This window comes from Desmodus rotundus, chromosome 9 (genome assembly GCF_022682495.2).
Source record: "Desmodus rotundus isolate HL8 chromosome 9, HLdesRot8A.1, whole genome shotgun sequence".
NCBI classification, from domain to species: Eukaryota; Metazoa; Chordata; class Mammalia; order Chiroptera; family Phyllostomidae; genus Desmodus; species Desmodus rotundus.
The window spans coordinates 39,711,937-39,729,689 of record NC_071395.1 but is presented as its reverse complement, the minus strand read 5'-3'; the positions used below and the strand labels follow the sequence as shown (position 1 = coordinate 39,729,689).

Here is a 17,753-nt window from a genome sequence, read left to right as displayed (position 1 = left end):
AGGGAATGGTGGGCATATGCCAAAAGGACACAAGGAGCCAGCATGGGCTCTCCCTCAGGACAAATCTGGGACCACTCGAGCAACATAAGGAGAATGATGGATTATAACCTACTAAGTTAGGTAAGAATCCAGGAGCCCAGAGTGATATAAACAGACAAATGGGGAAGAAGGGACAGCTGTTCCACACAGTACAAAGCCAACCAATGAATGCAGAAGGAATGATGGAATTGGACCATCACCATTCGACAAGAATCAGCAATGGCTGCTAAAGCAGACAGTGAGTGTGGGAGGGTATCGGTGTCGCTGTGGTCTCAGGGTATCTCCCACAAGAACTTTAGCACACACAAATGGTAAAATAGTACCTTTATGGTAGAGAAACCTGGCAGACACCAAGTGATTGAGGCTGACATGGCGAGAAACAGGACAATTTGATACCAGGAGCCTCCAGATACTACGTACTGAAATAACACAAGATCGCTTCTGGGGCATTTCTACCAAAAGTGTGTAACCTGAACCTGGACATGAGAAGCTACTAGACAAATCCATATATCGAGGAACATCCTACAGAGTAAGTGGCCTGTGCTCTTCAAAACATCAGTCATGAACTCCAGACAGATTTTGGAACTACTCCAGATTAAAAGAAACCAAAGCAATATGACAGCTGAATGCGATGTGTGATTCTCTTCTGAGACTTTGGAGAATTCACTTCCCGGTTTTGATAATTTGTAAGAGAATATCTTATTTGGAAGAAATAAATATGGAAGTATTTAGAGAAAAGGGGTCCCTATCTGGAACAGATTGGGAAAAAAGCACAGAGAGAGAGAATGAGGGAAACAAAGGGAATAAAAGCAGATGCAGTAAACTGGGAATTGGGTGAAAGGTATCAGGGAATTCTTCATATTATTCCTGCCAACACTTCTGCAAATGTGAAATTATGTCTCCAAAATTTTTTCTTAAAAACATGGAAATACTTGGATTGGAAAAATAGAAGCAAAGTGCTTGGGCAAAGGCCAGGGAACCCCAGAGGGACGCAGGTATAGCAGCCAGCACTTGGTTCTAGAACGTCGTGGACAAGGAGAATAGGGCCTGCTGGCCCACCTTCATCTTTACTAGGCTCTCAACAGGGTCAAGGAAGCCGCGTGGGCAAAGGCCATCTGTCCTCCTGGCCCACAGCCCAGGGCAAGGGGCTGGAGCCACACAGAGACAGAAACGATGCCAACATCCTGGGAGCTGAGGGGAACAAGCTAACTTCCCACCTAGCAGAAGTCCAGCCTGGCAGCTGCTCAAAACTCTACCAGTCCATTCTTTATACATATGTATAGGTCACAGATATTCTATAATTAACCATTTGAAACTATAATCACTAACAAAATTATCTTTGTTTCTCCGTAAATGTGCCTTGTAATTCTGTGAGCATCTGTGTAGGCTCTAGGTAGGGATGGAAGACATACATGTACACAAATTATGTGGCAGGAGGGGACCCCGCTTCTCACTCACAGCCCTGGTGATCCTGCACAGGTTCACTGACCTCCCTGAACACCACCCTCCTTTGAGAGTTTGTCCTGGGCCTTCCTTCAGAGCTACACTGGGACCAGAGATGACCAGTAAGAATGAAAAGGCCAGTGATGGGGGCACGGTTCACGCACATTCAGGCGTGGCTCTAAGCACCTGGCATGTCTGATCAGCCTGAAAACCCTAGGAAGCAGGTACTGTTTATCACAGGCCATCTCATGCATGGGGAAACTGAGGCACACAGCAGTGAAGTGACTTGCCTGAGATCACACACAGACAACACCAGGGGAGCCCAGCTCTCAGTCTGTGTCCTAACCACTAGCCTCACCAGCCCACGCAGACTAGCAGGGAGACAAGGGGAAAACACACAGCTCTGTCCCCACCTTGGGCTTTACATTGCAGGTCTTCATGCAATCCATAAAAGCGCCAAGAGGAAAACATGGGCCAATGTTTTTATAATCTTGGGAGGGGAAGACCTCTCTAGGCAGATCACAAGACCAGGAACTTTACAGGAAAATACAAATGTGGCAGTAAACTTTAAAATATTCAATGTAACAACACATCAAAAATAAAGCTGAAAGATAAATGAGAAACTGAGAAAAAAATGTGTAACACCAAAGGGTGCTAATAGCCCTAATATAGAAAGGGTTATTATAAAACACTCGTTCTCAATGAGAGGTGATTCTGTCCCCCAGGGGACACTGGGTGATGGCTGGGGACATTTATCAATGTCACGACTGGAGGTGGGAAGGTGCTCCTGGCATGGAGTGGGTGGAGGCCGGGGTGCTGCTCAACACCTCACAGTACCCAGGACGGCCCCCCACAGAATGATCCAGCTCAAAGATATCAATAGCGCTGAGACTGAGAAACCTGTTATAAGTAAAAAAAAAATAAACACCCCAATGTAACAACTGGGCAACCGCTATAAACTAGCAAAAAGCGGGGAGTAGGAGGTAAAAGATGAAAAGAAGGGACAAAGCTGGGGCTGTCACTAGTACGATGTAAGCCACCAGCTGTCACAGGAAGGTCAATCCAGACCACATTTCTGGGGACGAGTGAGCAACATGTTCAAAATAATAAAGGTGTCCATCCCTGACCGGTGTGACTCAGTTGACTGGGCATCGTTCTGCAAAGCAAAAGTTCACCAGTTCGATTCCCAGCCAGGGCACATGCCTGGCTTGTGGGTTCAGTCCCTGGTCAGGGCGTGTACAAGAGGCAACAATCGATGTTTCTCTCCCTCTCTTTCTCCACCTCTTCCTTTCTCTCTAAAAATAAATAAATAAAATCTTTAAAAAAATAAATAAGGTGTCCATGCTCTGAGCTACCACACTCTCAGAAGTTCGCTTCGGGAGATAACAGCAAGGATGCTCACTGCAGCACTGTTTAAAAATATATATATATATGTATATGTGTATATATATTATATATATAATGTATATATATGCTGCAGCACTTTTAAAATATATATATATATATATGTATGCCCATTAACAGGAAAATGGGCAAGGAAATCATACACATCCACGTACAAACAAAGGAGTATGTAGCTGATGAACTAGAAAGACCTCTGCCTAACTCGGCCATGACTGTGGAGCCTTCAGGATCTCAGGAAATTTGTAATTCCCATAGACTTCTGTCTTTACTGACAATGCTTTAATAAAAACAAAGAGTACTTAGAGCTCACCTCCAAAGCTGTCCCTGGGACCCAGAGACCCTGTCCCTCCAGCAGCTCACCAGCTGGTCCATCTGAGTAGACAGAAGTGGATCTCAGGGGAAAGAGGCAACGCGCCCTGGAATTAAACTATCACCAAAATGATTATGGTACCCACCTCTTACCTAATTCAGATTTAAAATACCAAGCCAAATTAGAACCCTCATATACTGCTGGTGGTAAAAATGGTGCAGCCACTTTGGAAAACAATTTGGTGGTTTCTTAAAGCATTAAACATGGTGTTTCCATCTGCCCCAGCAATTCTGCTCCTGTGTATCTACCCATGTGAAATAAAAACACATGCTCACACAGAAACTCATACATGAATGCTCATATAATGCATTTTATGCATTATTTGCAAAGGCCCAAAAGTGGAAACAACCCAAATGTATGTCCATTGACAGATGAATGAGTAACAAAATGAGAGTGTGTGTGTGTGTGTGCAGATGATGTTTTACTGAGTTGTACACTTGAAACCTGTATGATTTTGCAAACCAATGTTACCCCAATAAATTCAATTAGTAAAAATAAAATAAAGCAAAATAAAATTAAAAATTTAAAATGTGGTCCATCCATACAACAAAATACTATACAGCATTAAAAAGGAAGGAAGTTCTGACACCTGCAACTACAGAGATGAAGCTCAAGGACATTATGCTCAGGGACAGAAGCCACACACAAAAGGCCACATACTGTATGACTGTACTTATAGAAAATGTTCGGAACAGGCATAGCCACAGAGACAGACAGTAAACTAGTGGTCTTCAGCGACTGGAAAAAGGGGAGTGACTGTTTAACAGGCATGGGGTTTCCCTTTGGAGTGATGGAAAAGTTCTGGAATTAGATAGTTGTGATGGCTCAACATCCAGGATGTTTGTCTTCTGCGTAGCTGGGGCTGGTGGAGTCAGCCGCTGCAACAATGCCACCGAAGCTTCTAGTTGGCAACAGGGGTTACAGCTCCCATGCCGAGCACTTACGAATATGCATGTTCCGTTTACCGCACGCCATCATCTAGCAAGGAAAGTACACAAGGACCCCGGGGCCCAAGGTACCTGTGTCGTTCTCCCCCAGTCAGTGGCAATGACAGAATTTGGAAACTCAGGTCCTATTGTGAGCTCTGGCTCCAGACTTCAAACCCAATGCTGCCTCATTATGAGGCCCAGGAGGCCCTTGGAAGCCATCAGAGATGCTGGTCCCCCTAAAAGTCCCCTGGCCTTCCTGAGTGTCTGGGTTGCTGAGGTTCCTATACCTAGGGGGTGCTAAGGACCCCAGGACAGCCCTCCTTTCCAGGGAAGATTTTACCAAGTTCCACAGCCCTTACTGCTTCCCCACCAGCTTCACCAGCACCTCAGTGTGCAATGTCAGCATTTCGGGGACCAATCAGAGTTGGATAGGCCCTCTCTAAGCCAGTCAAGTCACTGCGGGGCTGCTCCAAGACAAAGAGCTGAGGGTTCTGGCAGTTTTCTGAGACACCCACTCTTGCCAGGCCTCCTTCAGCCCCAACTCAAGTTCACCCCAGAGCCCAGCCCAGGCTCGGCGCCAAACCACTGACCTGGGGAAGAACATTCTCGGCTAACACTACAGACAGAAGAAGGGGAGTGTGGTGCTCAACCAGGTCCAGTCTCGCATGCACACTCACCTCTCACCTGCGCAGTGCACAGGGGGTCATGGTCACTGAGCAATGCCTGCTCTCTCACCCTTGTCTGATCCTGACCATGTTGAGGTCCCAGCATTCCCAGGCACACATTCCCATTCCCTATGTGACAGGACCTCCTGCCCGTTGGTCATAGGGCCACATCACTGGCCCCACAAGGGGTCCTTGCCTCCTCAATGACCACATCAGTTTCTCAGGGCAAGAAAAACATACTGTCACTCCCAAACCGACCAGTGGACCCCAAGACCACAAAAAGGGACCCACATAAATTCCATATTGATTGCATACACACGTCAGTAGCTTGCTAGGGACTACAGGTCCCTGTATTGTTTTCCTTTTGCTTTGCTGTAACTGCCGATTTTCCTATTGTGAAGACAGTTTTATAATAAAGATCTCTCCAGGAGTCTCATTAGGGGAACTGCAACTTGGCTGCTCACAAAGTTTTCAGGACTTCTTTCAGCAAAATGGCCAAATTAATGAATCCAGGGGACCCGGGACTTCAGGCAATGGGGGCGAGAACACTGAGGCGGCATCTCCAGGTATCTAGTCTCATGGGGGCCACACCTAGGACACCTGAACCCAAGCGGGGACAGCTGAAGGACGGGAAACCTAACCCAGCCCTCTCAGTGCCAGGAGTCAGTCTGCAAGCCCACAGTCCCACCCCAGCCCTCACACAGGTGGGTCTGAGGCACCATTCACCCCGGGGACCACAGTGCTCTGGGCTGGTAGCTCCACGGCAAACCCCAAGTTCCCTGGAGGAAAAGGCCTGAGGAGGCATTCAGAACAGGCCGCAGGGCTCTGAGTTCCAGCGAGGCTGCCTCCAATCCAGCCTCCTCCAGCTTCCTGGCCCATAAAACCCTGTCAACACCTCCTACCTGCCCCATTAAAAGAAAAAAAACTGCAGACGAAAAACCATCTTATTTTCAAGATGGCTTCTAATAACCTCAATTGTTCCTTAACTTCCTTCCCAGAAGAAATATGGAACAGCAGTACCAAAAACCACGGGTTGTTCTGGAATGGAAAGGGATTTTAGAAGCTTCTATTGCAACACCTTGATTCACAGTCAAGGAGAGAACAGAAGCCCAGAGAAAAGTCATTGCTGTAATGCACTGAAGGCTACCTCCGGCCAGGTGTGCTCAGAATCAGGACACTCTCTGCGGGGGGCCATCCTGAGCACTGCGGGAGGTTGAGCAGCATTCCTGACACCCACCCACCAGAAGCCAGGAGCACTTCCCGTGTGACAACCAGATATCCCCAGACAATGCCTGATATCCCCTGGGGTCAGAATCGATAGGAACTACTTCCCTAAGGGATTTTCACGCATTAACTCAGTTAATCTCACACTTGAAGCTGGAAACCTCCACTGTCATCCCCATTTTAGGATAAGGACACAGAATGGGCAGAGGCCGCACCTGAACCCAGGCAGGCCCAGCGCATGAGTAGCAGCCTCGAGCTGCCAACCCCACTCGGCCATCCCACCTCAAGACCGCAGGCCATTTAAAACTGTCTGCAGCACTGACAGGTTAGCCTCACTTGGTTTTGCCACAAAGCAAAAGGTTGCCAATTCAATTCCTGGTCAGGGCACAAACAAGAAGCAACCAATGAATGCATAAATGGGTGGAGCAACAAATCAATGTTTCTCTTTCTCTCTCCTCTCTCTCTCTCAAAAAAAAAAAAAAAAAAAAAAGCCCATCTGCAGCTGTGGGGTGTTATTTCCAAACTATGCTTGTACACGAGTCTCTCCCCTGGGCTTTCCTATGGCCAAAGCAGCATTCCAAGTTCCCCCAATTCCCTTCAAGGAAACATCTCAAGTCTCAAGTTCACAGCCCCCAGTATGGCCAGCATCCATGCCACAGATGCACTGCCATGGGCTAGGCGCTCAGGACCCTCTCCCATCACTGCCAGGACAAGGTTTCAAGCTCTCGTCAAAAATGAGAGGCTGCACACAAGGGACCACAGGAAGGACTGGGCCACAGCCATGGCCACCCAACCCTCTGTGGACTGGCCATCAAGCCCAACATCCTGGAGTGACTCGGCCAGAGTCTCAAGAGCAGGGCTTTCAGCTTGTTCCCACTTCTGCACGGCACCCCCAACACAAGCCCTCCAGGAGTCAGCCCCTGCCCTCCCTGAGGTCAGCCGTGTTGTCCAAGCAGACCCATAGCCTCCTTTCCCTCCAAGCACCAGCTTCATTCGCACCTCCTCCATGAAAGCCTCAGGGCCTCCCTAGCCCCCCCTCCAAAGAGATCTCTAGCGGCTACACTCCACTATGGTGAGCCTCGACCTCCTCACTCACCCCTCACATGGCTGTAGCTGGTTTGTACTGGGTCTGTCTCGTCCCCCAGCTAGAGGCTTACAGATCCAGACACTCTGATGGGCTGGGAAGGGGCCAGGCTCTATGAAATGCCAGGCACTCCCATTTACAGCATCCCCGACCCCATCACAACACTCAGTTCACCCAGAGACAGAAGCCTTCCCAAGGACCAGCCTGTGGAGGTCCACCACAGCAGCTGAGTATGAAATACACCAGGAGGTCAAGTGTGAAACAGACAAAGGATGTCCAGTGTTAAATAGACCAAGATGTCAAGTGTGAAATACAATTTTTATATTGATTACATGTTCAAACAATGATATTTTGGATATTGGGGTTCAATAAAATACATTATTCAAATTAATTTTTCTTGGTTTTATCTTTGCATGTGGCTACCAGAAAGCTTTAAATTACATATGCGGGCTGCCTTGCGTCGACCGGGGACAGCGCTGCCTCAGCCATCAGTTCATACTTGTGCCTGTGCTTTCTCCTGAGGCTTTTGTTGGTTCAGCTTTCACATGTAGGCCTGTGGTCATCTGGAGTTAGTGTTTGCATATGGCTCGAGGGAGGGGTCCGACTGTGTCATTTGACACTTAGTGTTCGTGCGCCTACCCCATGGCATCTTCCCAGTGCCACAAGCAGCTCCCTGGCACTCAGGACACCCCGGGTCACCTGTATCCTCTGCCACGAGGACTGTGAGTCACACACACACACCTCTTCCCCAAAGGGAAAACACTAGCAAAGCAAGTGGGACAAACCACCCGGCACGGCAAGGGCGCTGACCTTGGAGGGAAGGGCGCACCTGCCTATCCAGGGAGGGCACATGCCAGGGTAGGAGCCACAGTCCACAGTCCCGCAGAACTGCTCAGTAGCTGGTAGGCTTCATGGGAGCTCTGTGGGGGCCTGGGGTGCTCAGAACTTGGCGGCTGCTTTCTTCTAAGAGATAATTCACAACCTAGTCAGAGCCAAGATCAAACAGACCAGGAAACGGAAGTGGCCCCAGGGAGGCAGCTCCCTTTCAAACCTGCTGGCCAGGCACAAGGGAGGGTAGGATTCTGGGGGATTCAGAAAGGAGGGTCTTTCTCTGAGCCACACGGAGCTCTCAGGGAGGCCCACTCAGGGCTCAGACTGTGCATAGCCAACCAGGCCAGCAGGAGTGACAGCAGCACCAGGGCAGGCTGGAACCAGGATGCCTCTTCTGACACTGGCCATGGTGGATGCCGGGGTAAGGAGGCCCCAGTGCTGCCTACCAGGAGACCCTACTGGACACAACAGACAACCTAGAGTGGCAGGGCTGGGGCAACACGGAGTGGATACACAGAGGCCCAGTGGCTGCACTAAGAGGTCCTTCTGGAGACCCATCAGTGGCCCAGGCACAGCTCCCACCCCAGCTTGGGCTGGAGGAAGAAGAGAGCAGAGAGGTGAGGACTCACCACTGAACTCTGCAGTCCATTACCTGCACATACAAAGGGCAGTCTGGGCGCCTCCTGCAGGTGAGCTGGGGCATCATGCCTGATTGCCAGACTTCCGTCCCCCTGGAAGCCCAACCCCAAACCTACAACCCACGAGCCACAGGCTCCATGATTCTTACCTCCCTCTGCTGACCCCTCCCTGCCTCAGCCCCCAAGATGTAGCCCCACGAAGGTTTTCTGTGCTGCCTCTGCCCAGGGGGTCGGTGGGGTGAGCAGTCTGCACATCCCAGCCCTGGAATGTTAAGGCCTCTGAGACAGTTTGGGAAAAGGGGGGGTAGAAAAAAGGCTATAAAAAGGAGTGAAGCTCTGGCACCCGCTACATCATGGAGGGACCTCGAACACATGGTGCTCAGTGAGAGAAGCCAGACACAAAAGGCCTCATAGTGTGTGATTCTGTTTATGTGACATGTCCAGAACAGGCACATCCACAGAGACAGGAAGTAGGTTAGTGGTTGCCAGGAACTGGGGGAGGGAGGTGAGGAGTGATAGTTTAATAGGTATGGGGTTTCCTTTTGGAGTGACGAAAATGTTCTGGAATTAGATGGTGATGATGGATGCACAACACTGTAAATGTTCTGAAGACCACCGCATTGTCCACTTCTTAAAAATTAGAAGTCTGGTCAGCACACCAGAGCCAATCATCGGGCAGCTGTCACATGGCTCTCCCTGGTGACTGGAATGACTTTGTTCTACCTCGTCAACCAGACTCTAAGCTCCTTGAGGGCAGATCTGCCGCCCCCGCTCCCCCTCAGAGCCTGGCCCTGGGGGGGCCAGAGACACCCAAGAGACAGGTGGGCTTCCTCCAGCTTCCTCTGCCTCTCTATGGTCTTCCATGTGTGTCTCCCAGGTCACAGCCCCCAGTATCCCCTCCAAATGCCCCTCTTCCTCTGCATACCAGCTCACCATTACCTGTGATGACAAGACTCAGCTCAAATGACAACTCTTCTACTGCCTCCCCAATCACCACCTGAGCCACAAGCGCTGCCCCAGCCCTGTGCTTCCACAGGCTTGATTTCCATCTATCTTCACAATTCTGCCCTGTGCCCCCTCGGGCCCCCACCTTTCCCTCTGCTTTGCCCCTGCTTTCCCCAGTCCAGCTCCGCCCATGGCCCCATAACCCTGTGGGCAGGTGACGCCATTCATCTGGCCATCACAACAAGCACCTGGCCACATGCATGAAGGCTCAACAACTGTCACACTCAACTAGATAATGGCAGACACCCATGGCCAGACCAAAGGCTTTGGGGACATGTCCCACAGCTGTGTGCCAACTGCAATGCCATGGCCCAACTGGAATCACAAAAATAAGTCACTGATCCCCAAAACCCTGCATGAGAGGTCTCTTCCATTCTCAATTTACTATCTTCACCTTGAAGTTGAAGGATGACATGGCTTGGGAGTTTGCAGAGGCCAAGTGACACGTCACTGAGGCCACCCTGCCTGAAGCCCCTGCAAAGTTCAGCCTGAACCTGACCACACCCACTTGCTTTAGCCCTGTTAACAGCTAATGAGCTCTATCTGTCCATCCAACAATCTGTCCCTCCTTCCATGAAGTCCAGTGAGAGCACTGGACATGCAGAGGAGCCAGTTCCTCAATGAACCACATGTTCATCAGTGCAGATCGGGGCTCTGCTTTGCCTTTGGTGCAGGAAGGACTAGAAGAGGCCAAAACAGCCAAGAGCATTCTGTGGCTTCCACCTGCTGTAGCCCAGGAAGGCAGTGAAATGAGATGCCTTCTCTTTCAAAAACGTGTCAGAGAATTAGCTTTCTTTACCAACTTCTTACTCTTCCTCAGGGGGATGAAGCTGGAATAAAGCAATAAATTAAGAATTTAAATGCCAGGGGCTTGACTCACATGCCAACTAGAGATGGAGGGATTCTCTCTCTCCACTAACTCATAGCCAGGATAATCAGATCCATGCAGCCAGCGACCTAAGATTGGAAGCCTACTCTACCTAGGGTCAACCCTTTCTGACAGATGGAATTTTAAAAAGAGAACGGGGGAACAGTGGGAATGTGAAGGGGCCAGTAGCAATATTACGCAATCTCCCAGCCCAGCAGCCCAGCTGGGGTCCCCCACGCATACTGTGGAGCTAAGGCAAGTTATCCCCTGCGTTGACTCATAGTACCCGGCTAGCAGATCTGGAGCTGTCCCAGCAGAGACAGGGCACTGAGCATGCTGGGGTCCCAAGTTCCCGCTGAGCACGCAGCCTGGTTCCACCCCACTTGTCTGCAGATCCCCAGCATGCTCCTGTTTTCGGGCTGTCACTGCGCCTGCTACAGGCTTCAGGCTGGCTCTTGCTCAAAGGAGGCCGCCTGATCCATCCTCTCGCTTCTTGTGCACAAAGAACAGTCCCGGATCCACTGCCAGCTCATTTTACATGAATCATTTCTCTCCACGTTCTCTCCCCTGAGACAGGAGGCAGCAGCCATGAACCCACGAAGTCAGGCCCACCTCCACCCCTACCTGCCCAGAAGGCAAGTGGCGTTTGAGTCCAAATGCAAACACAGAAGGGAAGTGGGTGCTGGGGACAAATGATGAGCACCCATCCCTTCACAGCTTGCCATACGAGCTCGCCTGAGAACCCTAACTGCCATCACTGGTGCCGGCCAATGGAGCCGAACACCACACTGGTTATTGTTCTGTTCTGTGCCTGGAGACCCATTCCGTGCCGTGGCCCTCAGTGGCGAGTGTTCTGATTGTTATTCTTTGTCCACTGAACAAACACACTCACAGCCTCTACCCCAGAGAGTCACAGCCCAAAAGGCACAGCTTACACACGGGGCAAAGACAGCTTAATGCAAACTTTTCATCAACCCCCTTGTGTCCACTGGAATCGCTGACAAGAACAGAGGAGAGGGAAGAGAGAGATGGAGATGGAGAGCCAGAGGAAAACCAAGACAAGCCAAAAAATAAAAGTAAAAAAACAAAGACAGGTAACTTTGTTAACCCAAGTTCTGAGTAGCCCTCCCAGATTGTTTATTGCAATCCACTAAAGAAGGCATAACCGTGAATTAACGGTGCACCTCCCTGACAAGTCAGAACACTCTCGGGACAGCACCAAACCTGGGATGCTAAAGACCTGCTTGACTCAAAAATCACTGGTCAGCCAGTCTTCGCTCCCAAAAGTCGAGGTAGAAGAGTGAGGCCAAGGAAGTAGGGGCGGTACCATCAACTCACACCCAGCAAGGCCATCCCACAGCCACCTCATTGTCTACTAACCCCACAAAGCTCAAACATTGCACCCACAAAAGCTACTTCTTCATGAGTATGCCATGCAAAAAAAAAAAAAAAGCACCTCCTGGGACTACATTTCCCCCTTCCGCCGGGGGCACTGGCATTGGTAAAGCAGAAGGGTCGGATGCTTACAAAACCGAATGATTGGGAAACTGTCTTCCTTTTAAACCCTCAGCTTCTGCCAGGCCAAAACAAACTCTTTAAGGCCGGGTATACTCCTTACCAATCTTCTGATAGGGTGCGATGCAAAAAAATGAAAAAGTCAGGCATAGCAAACAGCAAAGTTTTTGAACATTTATGTCAACACTTTCTTTTTTCTCCTTTATTATGACTTTTTTGGGGGTAGATGGAGTCGTAACATTTTCTTACATCTCCTGCACTTTTAATTCCCCTTGAAACAACCCACAACCCATTTTTAAAAGTACAGACTATGACTCTTAACTGCTTTGACATAAGAGCCTTGGCCGGGTAGCTCAACTGGTTGGAGCATCATCCCAATATGCCAAGGTTGTGGGTTCGGTCCCCGGTCAGGGCACATTACAAAAGTCAACCAATGAATGCATAAGAAAGGGGAACAACAAATTGATGCCTCTCTCTCTCTCCGCCCCCCCTTTCCCCCCAACCTCAGTCTCTCTAAAGAGCAATTAAAAAAGTGCTTTGAAGTAAGAAAGATGGACGTTCATTCATGTAACACACAAATGTTTACTGAACATTTACTGTGTGCCAGGAACTGCCCTAGGTGCTGGGGAGACATGCAGCATCCAAGACAGACATCATTTCTATAGCGTGGACCTCTCATCCTCACAAAGTGTGGCAGCGAGTCAAACCTAGCCCACTGCCTGTTTTTGCACAGCCTGCAAGCTAAGAATGGTTTTGACGTTTTTAATGGTTGGGTGGGGGAAAAAATTAAAAGAAAAATAGTTCATGATATATGAAAAGTACATGAAATTCACATTTCTATGTCCATAAGTAAAGTTTTATTGGAACACAGACACAGCCACTCATCTCTGTACATATTTTTTAGTCTTTTTTTTAAAGATTTTATTTATTTATTTTTAGAGCAAGGGAAAGGGAAGGAGAAAGAGAGAAACATCAATGTGTGGTTGCCTCTCCCTCACCCCCTGCTGGGGACCTGGCTCACAATCTAGGCATGGGCCCTGACTCTGAATTGAACTGGTGACCCTTTTTGGTTGGTTTGCCGCCCCTGCTCAATCCACTGAGCACACCAGCCAGGGTTTCATCTCTGTACTTTTGTGCTACAGTGGCAGAGTGTAATAGTTGGAACAGAAGCCACCTCACCTGCAAAGATGAAAATACTCTGACCCTTTACAGAAAAAGGTTCCCCTCATGAATGAGACAGACAACAAATACGTACAGATTACTATGCATTTCTGGTACTAGTGAATGCAAAGACGAAAAGGCAGGGTGGGAGAGAGGGTGGTTGGAAGGGTGAATTTAGGCAGTGTAGTCAGGAATGGCCTGTGAGCAGAGACCTAAAAGATAAAGAGCCAGCCAAATAGAAATGTGAGAGAACAGTATTCTGGCAGAAGTGGCAGCAAGTGCAAAGGCCCTGAGGCAGGGAAGAGTAGGCAAGTAAGCTGGTTAGAGTGAAGGTATGCAGGCACAGGAAGAGACAGTGGTAGGACAGAGAGAGAGGAGAGGGCCACAGAGCAAGGAGCAGGGAGGTTATGGGAAAGGGTATGAAATTTTTTCCAAGGACAAGAGGAGTCACTGGAGGTTTCTGAGCAGAGGGAAGGCTATTTTTAAAGGTTTTTAAGCTCCTTGAGTGAGCAGGGGTGAAAAAAGACAGTCAAGACATCTTATCTAACAACAAGATGTTCCCAGCACGGCCAAGTCAAAGCAGGGAATAAACTCAAAAACCAATTTATCCACAACAAAATCAATTCATTGATCCACTCAGGCCTTAGTAATTGAAGAGATAACAAACTTCTGCAAAACCATCATAGTTAAATTCATTTTATTGTGTCAAAGTATCTGCAACTAGTACATTTAGCAGTCCAACGACTTCAAGGACATAATTGTTCAGGAAGAGGCAAAGATTAAAGAAGTGAATTACCTTCAAGTCCAGAACAACCGTTAGGCAGATTGACAGGAATGGGTAAGGTGGCCAGAAGGGTGTGAAAGCCTAGGTAGGGGACCCATGGGTTCCCAGAAGCCAAGAACAGTTGGGGAAACCCCTGTACCTCGGACAGGGTCATGGACAGGGGGCAAGACTCAGGTGTCATGGGTGTGTCTGCAAACTTCTCTCCTGGGGCCTGGGGGAAGGAAAGATGCAGGCCGGGAAGGGCAGGGGAAAGTCAGAGTGACAGTCAGGAAGAACCTGGACAGCCAGGCCCAGGAGTACCGGCTGGACACAATTTGCAAATACAATACAAGCTTCTCCCTATTAAAGACTGGAAAGAAGGGAGGGGGAAAAGGGAACTAGAACTTGAGGTACCATCCGGGACATGGCCAAATATCGGGCTGCTGCAGTGTTAAAGGTTAAGTGAAAGGGTCTCACCTGTGGGTGACTATACCCTCCACGGGACACTGGGCAATGTCTCTGGGACAATGCAGCTGTGGGCTGGGGCCAGGGATGCTACTCAACACAGTGCCCAGGTCAGCCCCCCACTGAGAATAATCCAGCCTCAGTATGGCCAGGGCAGAGGGGCAGACCGGGCAGAACCAGACAGCATCCCAGTAGTAGTATACCAGCTCAGGGTTCACAGCTCCCTGGCGAAGCACTTCAGAGCCTTTCATTCCCTTTGATCCTCACAATTACTGGGGCTGGGTTCTCCTTATACCCACATTACAAATGAGGGAAGTGAGGCCCAGACACATGAAGTGACCTGCCCCAGAGGAGTGATTTGAACACAGGTCCTGAGACTCAGAAGCCTATGTGGGAGATGAAGAGGAGGACAGGGAAGCCAAGAGCATTGCCAAGAACAGCAGTTCCGAATGCAGTCCAGGTTCAGCCCCTGTCCTCTTGTGTCTGGCATCCTCAGCCAGAAGCAGAGGCACCCGGGGGTGGGGGAGGGCAGGTAAGAGCAGAGCCAGGAACCCCAGTGAGGTATGGCGGTGACCCAGCAGGCATACAGAACCCTCACAGTCCTGCCATCTGCCCACAGTTCATTTACTCTCCACACCCCAACCACACTTGGGAAGGTTTATGACCACCCCATTTTGTTAGGAAAGTGACTGGTCCAAGGTCACACAGCTCTAAACCCTGCACTGAGGCTCTGAATCCAGATCCCGGGAAGCAAGCCAATCAGAAATGCTGATTTGCCCACCCCATGGTCCCCTCCTCCATCCATCATCACATATCACCTCATCCTGCCTGCTCCATGAGCCGGCCCTGAGGACACTGGGCTCCACACCATCATCTAACTATGACCACATCCTCTCTTGGCCTCACTAGATCTGAAGCCCACTTAACATCAGGGACTCCCCAAAACCTGCCTCAGCACTCAAACATCCCCAATGCCCATCCTCACAGGTGTCAGATAGAATCAAATAACAGATGGGCTCTCCAGGGCAGAGGCTCTGATGAGCCAGCCTGCAGAAAGGGGTGGAGCACAAGAAAGCAGCAGAGGAGGAAGAGAGATGCGGGATTAAGAATGGAGGTGGTTGGGGGAGGATGGAAGGACATAGAGGGCCCCTAACTGCCCCAGGGGCTCCTGCAGGAAGGCACAGAGACTGAGGGGGGATCTTTTCTAGGAAACAGAAAAGTAGAAAAAAGGCGGGGTGGGGTCCCATCCACAATAACTTTAAGCTCTAACATTTATGGACTCCTTAGCAGCCCACTCTCCAAAGAGGCAAGGATTAAAAAATGCAAGAAAGTCAACTGTTACTAAGATCTGTATACATTTCAAGTCTCCACAACGACACACATGCACACACTCACGAGGCTCCTGACACAGTAGGCACTTGCATACCCAGTGCAATACCTGAGATGGGAGCATTTGTGCAACCACGCTTCTACCACCCCCTTGCCCTCCTCCCAAGTGACCTCTCCCAGAGGAGGGTAGTCTGACCCTCATGGGGCCTCCTGCACCCTGCACAGGGAGTAGCAAAATCTGCCAAGCAACCAGAAGCACAGAAAGAGGGCCAGTGAGTTTCAGAAACCCTCTACTCATATAATCACAAGCTGACTCCACGACTTTTACACTCTGTCCTTTGGGCTCCAAAAAACAAACCACAAAGACAAGAGAGGCTGCCCACTGCTTTTGCAAAGGTGGCAAGAAAAGGCTGACCAGTGAGTTGACAAACCATCCCCATGTCTCATAAGGAAGCTATTATTTGAGAATCAGAGGGAGTCACTGGCTCTTGCACGGAGGCTGAGGCAATAAAAGCCCATAGGAGTCATCTAATCAGCCTGTTTTAGGGGCTTTCTCCAACCTGGGGGGCAGCCAGATAAATGGCTGTTGAGGCAGGCATCCTCAGACCTTAAGACAGTGCCAGCACCCAGTGGGACCCAAAGGAACTTGCTAAATAAATGCTATTGACAGAAACACATGGAAAAGGACACACTCTTTACATATAACAGAACCTTGGGCTCCAGTGAACAGAACTCAGGAAAACAGTTCCCCAGGTGCACCTGAATTATTAAAACAAAAGGATCCTCCTCGGAAAAAAACAGATGGGACACACCAAGGCGCAGTTCACGCCTCCCCCGCCTGGAGGGGAAAAAAAAAAAATCCCCTGCAAAACCTTCCACCTTGTCCAGGTGGACGTGCACCCCACTACCTCCGGTGCCATCGCGCCCACCGAGCACAGACCCGGGCCCTTCAATAACGCACGACAGGTCTCTTTCAGAATGAATCCATCCCCAGCTCCCACGGGGGTGGCTTGGACAGCCCCAGGGGTTCGTTGCAGGAGCGATTCCACGATTTATTGCTACAGAGAAAGGGGGGGCTTCGAGATGGCGATGGAGCTGGGAGGGGGAGGGACTGGGGGGGACGCGTCTGGAATCTGTGATGTGCATAGCAAGTGGCCACTTTTTTTTTAAATAAAAAATCCAGATTGCATGCATATTTTAGCGGGGCTCATGGAGATGGGAGGTAAGTTTGGAAGCCGCGATGGTACTGCAGGATGACTCGGGAGGGGAGTGGGATGCAATGATGGATATTTCGGGGGGCGGCCCTGGGAAGCGCCCAGTTAACCCCACCGTGCCCAAAGGGCCGGAAATGCAGGAGGGTTCCACCAAGGGCCTGGGCTGTCTCTACTATAATTATTATTTTTTTAATTATTAGGATTGTTGTGAATAATAGAAGGGCCCAGCCGAACAGGGCCGGGCCGGGCCACCCACGCTGTCATCTTTTGTGCGGGGCCGGCGGAGACGCCCCGGCCCAGCCCCCGCGCGCCCCAAGCCCAGGCAGGGCGCCCCCGCCTCCCGCCCGTGGCCCCGCCATTGTCCGGCCGCGCCGCCCCCGCCCGAGGCCCAGCAGGCGCCCCGGGTCAGGCAGTTAACGCCCCCAACCTCCTCGCGGGCCCGGACAAAGCGCGGCGACCGCGGCCAGAGCAGGCCTCACCCGAGGCCTGGGCCTCGAGTCCCGGGCGCCCGCCCGCCCACAGCCCCCGGCGCGGCGCGGGGGCGGCCGCGACGGCGAGGCCCGCGCTCGGATGCGGCGGCCGCTTCCCGCGGGCTCACCTGAGGCGGCGCGCGCGGCCCGATCCGGAGCAGCGGCGCGCGTTCCCCCGCCCTCAGCGTCGCACCCCCAGGTACCGCTCGGGCCGGGCCCCGCTCGGTCGCTGGCTGCCGAGCCCTCCGCGAGCGCCCCGGGCGGGGCTTATGAGGACGCGCGCCAGCCCCGCCCCGACTGCCATTGGCCCCTGAGCCCACGCCCGCGCGTCCATTA

The 17,753-nt window shown here is 50.7% G+C and overlaps 1 protein-coding gene across 2 annotated transcripts in view; it reads right to left on the bottom strand.

The window, feature by feature from the left end:
- Window positions 1-17,674, bottom strand: part of KDM4B (lysine demethylase 4B) — a 128,275-nt gene extending 110,601 nt beyond the window's left edge. For both annotated transcript variants that reach the window (XM_053930563.1, XM_053930564.1), the window contains exon 1: window positions 17,546-17,674. The gene's annotated coding sequence lies outside the window, so the exon portion shown is untranslated. The remainder of the gene's footprint in view (window positions 1-17,545) is intronic.
- Between the last annotated feature and the right edge of the window lie 79 nt (window positions 17,675-17,753).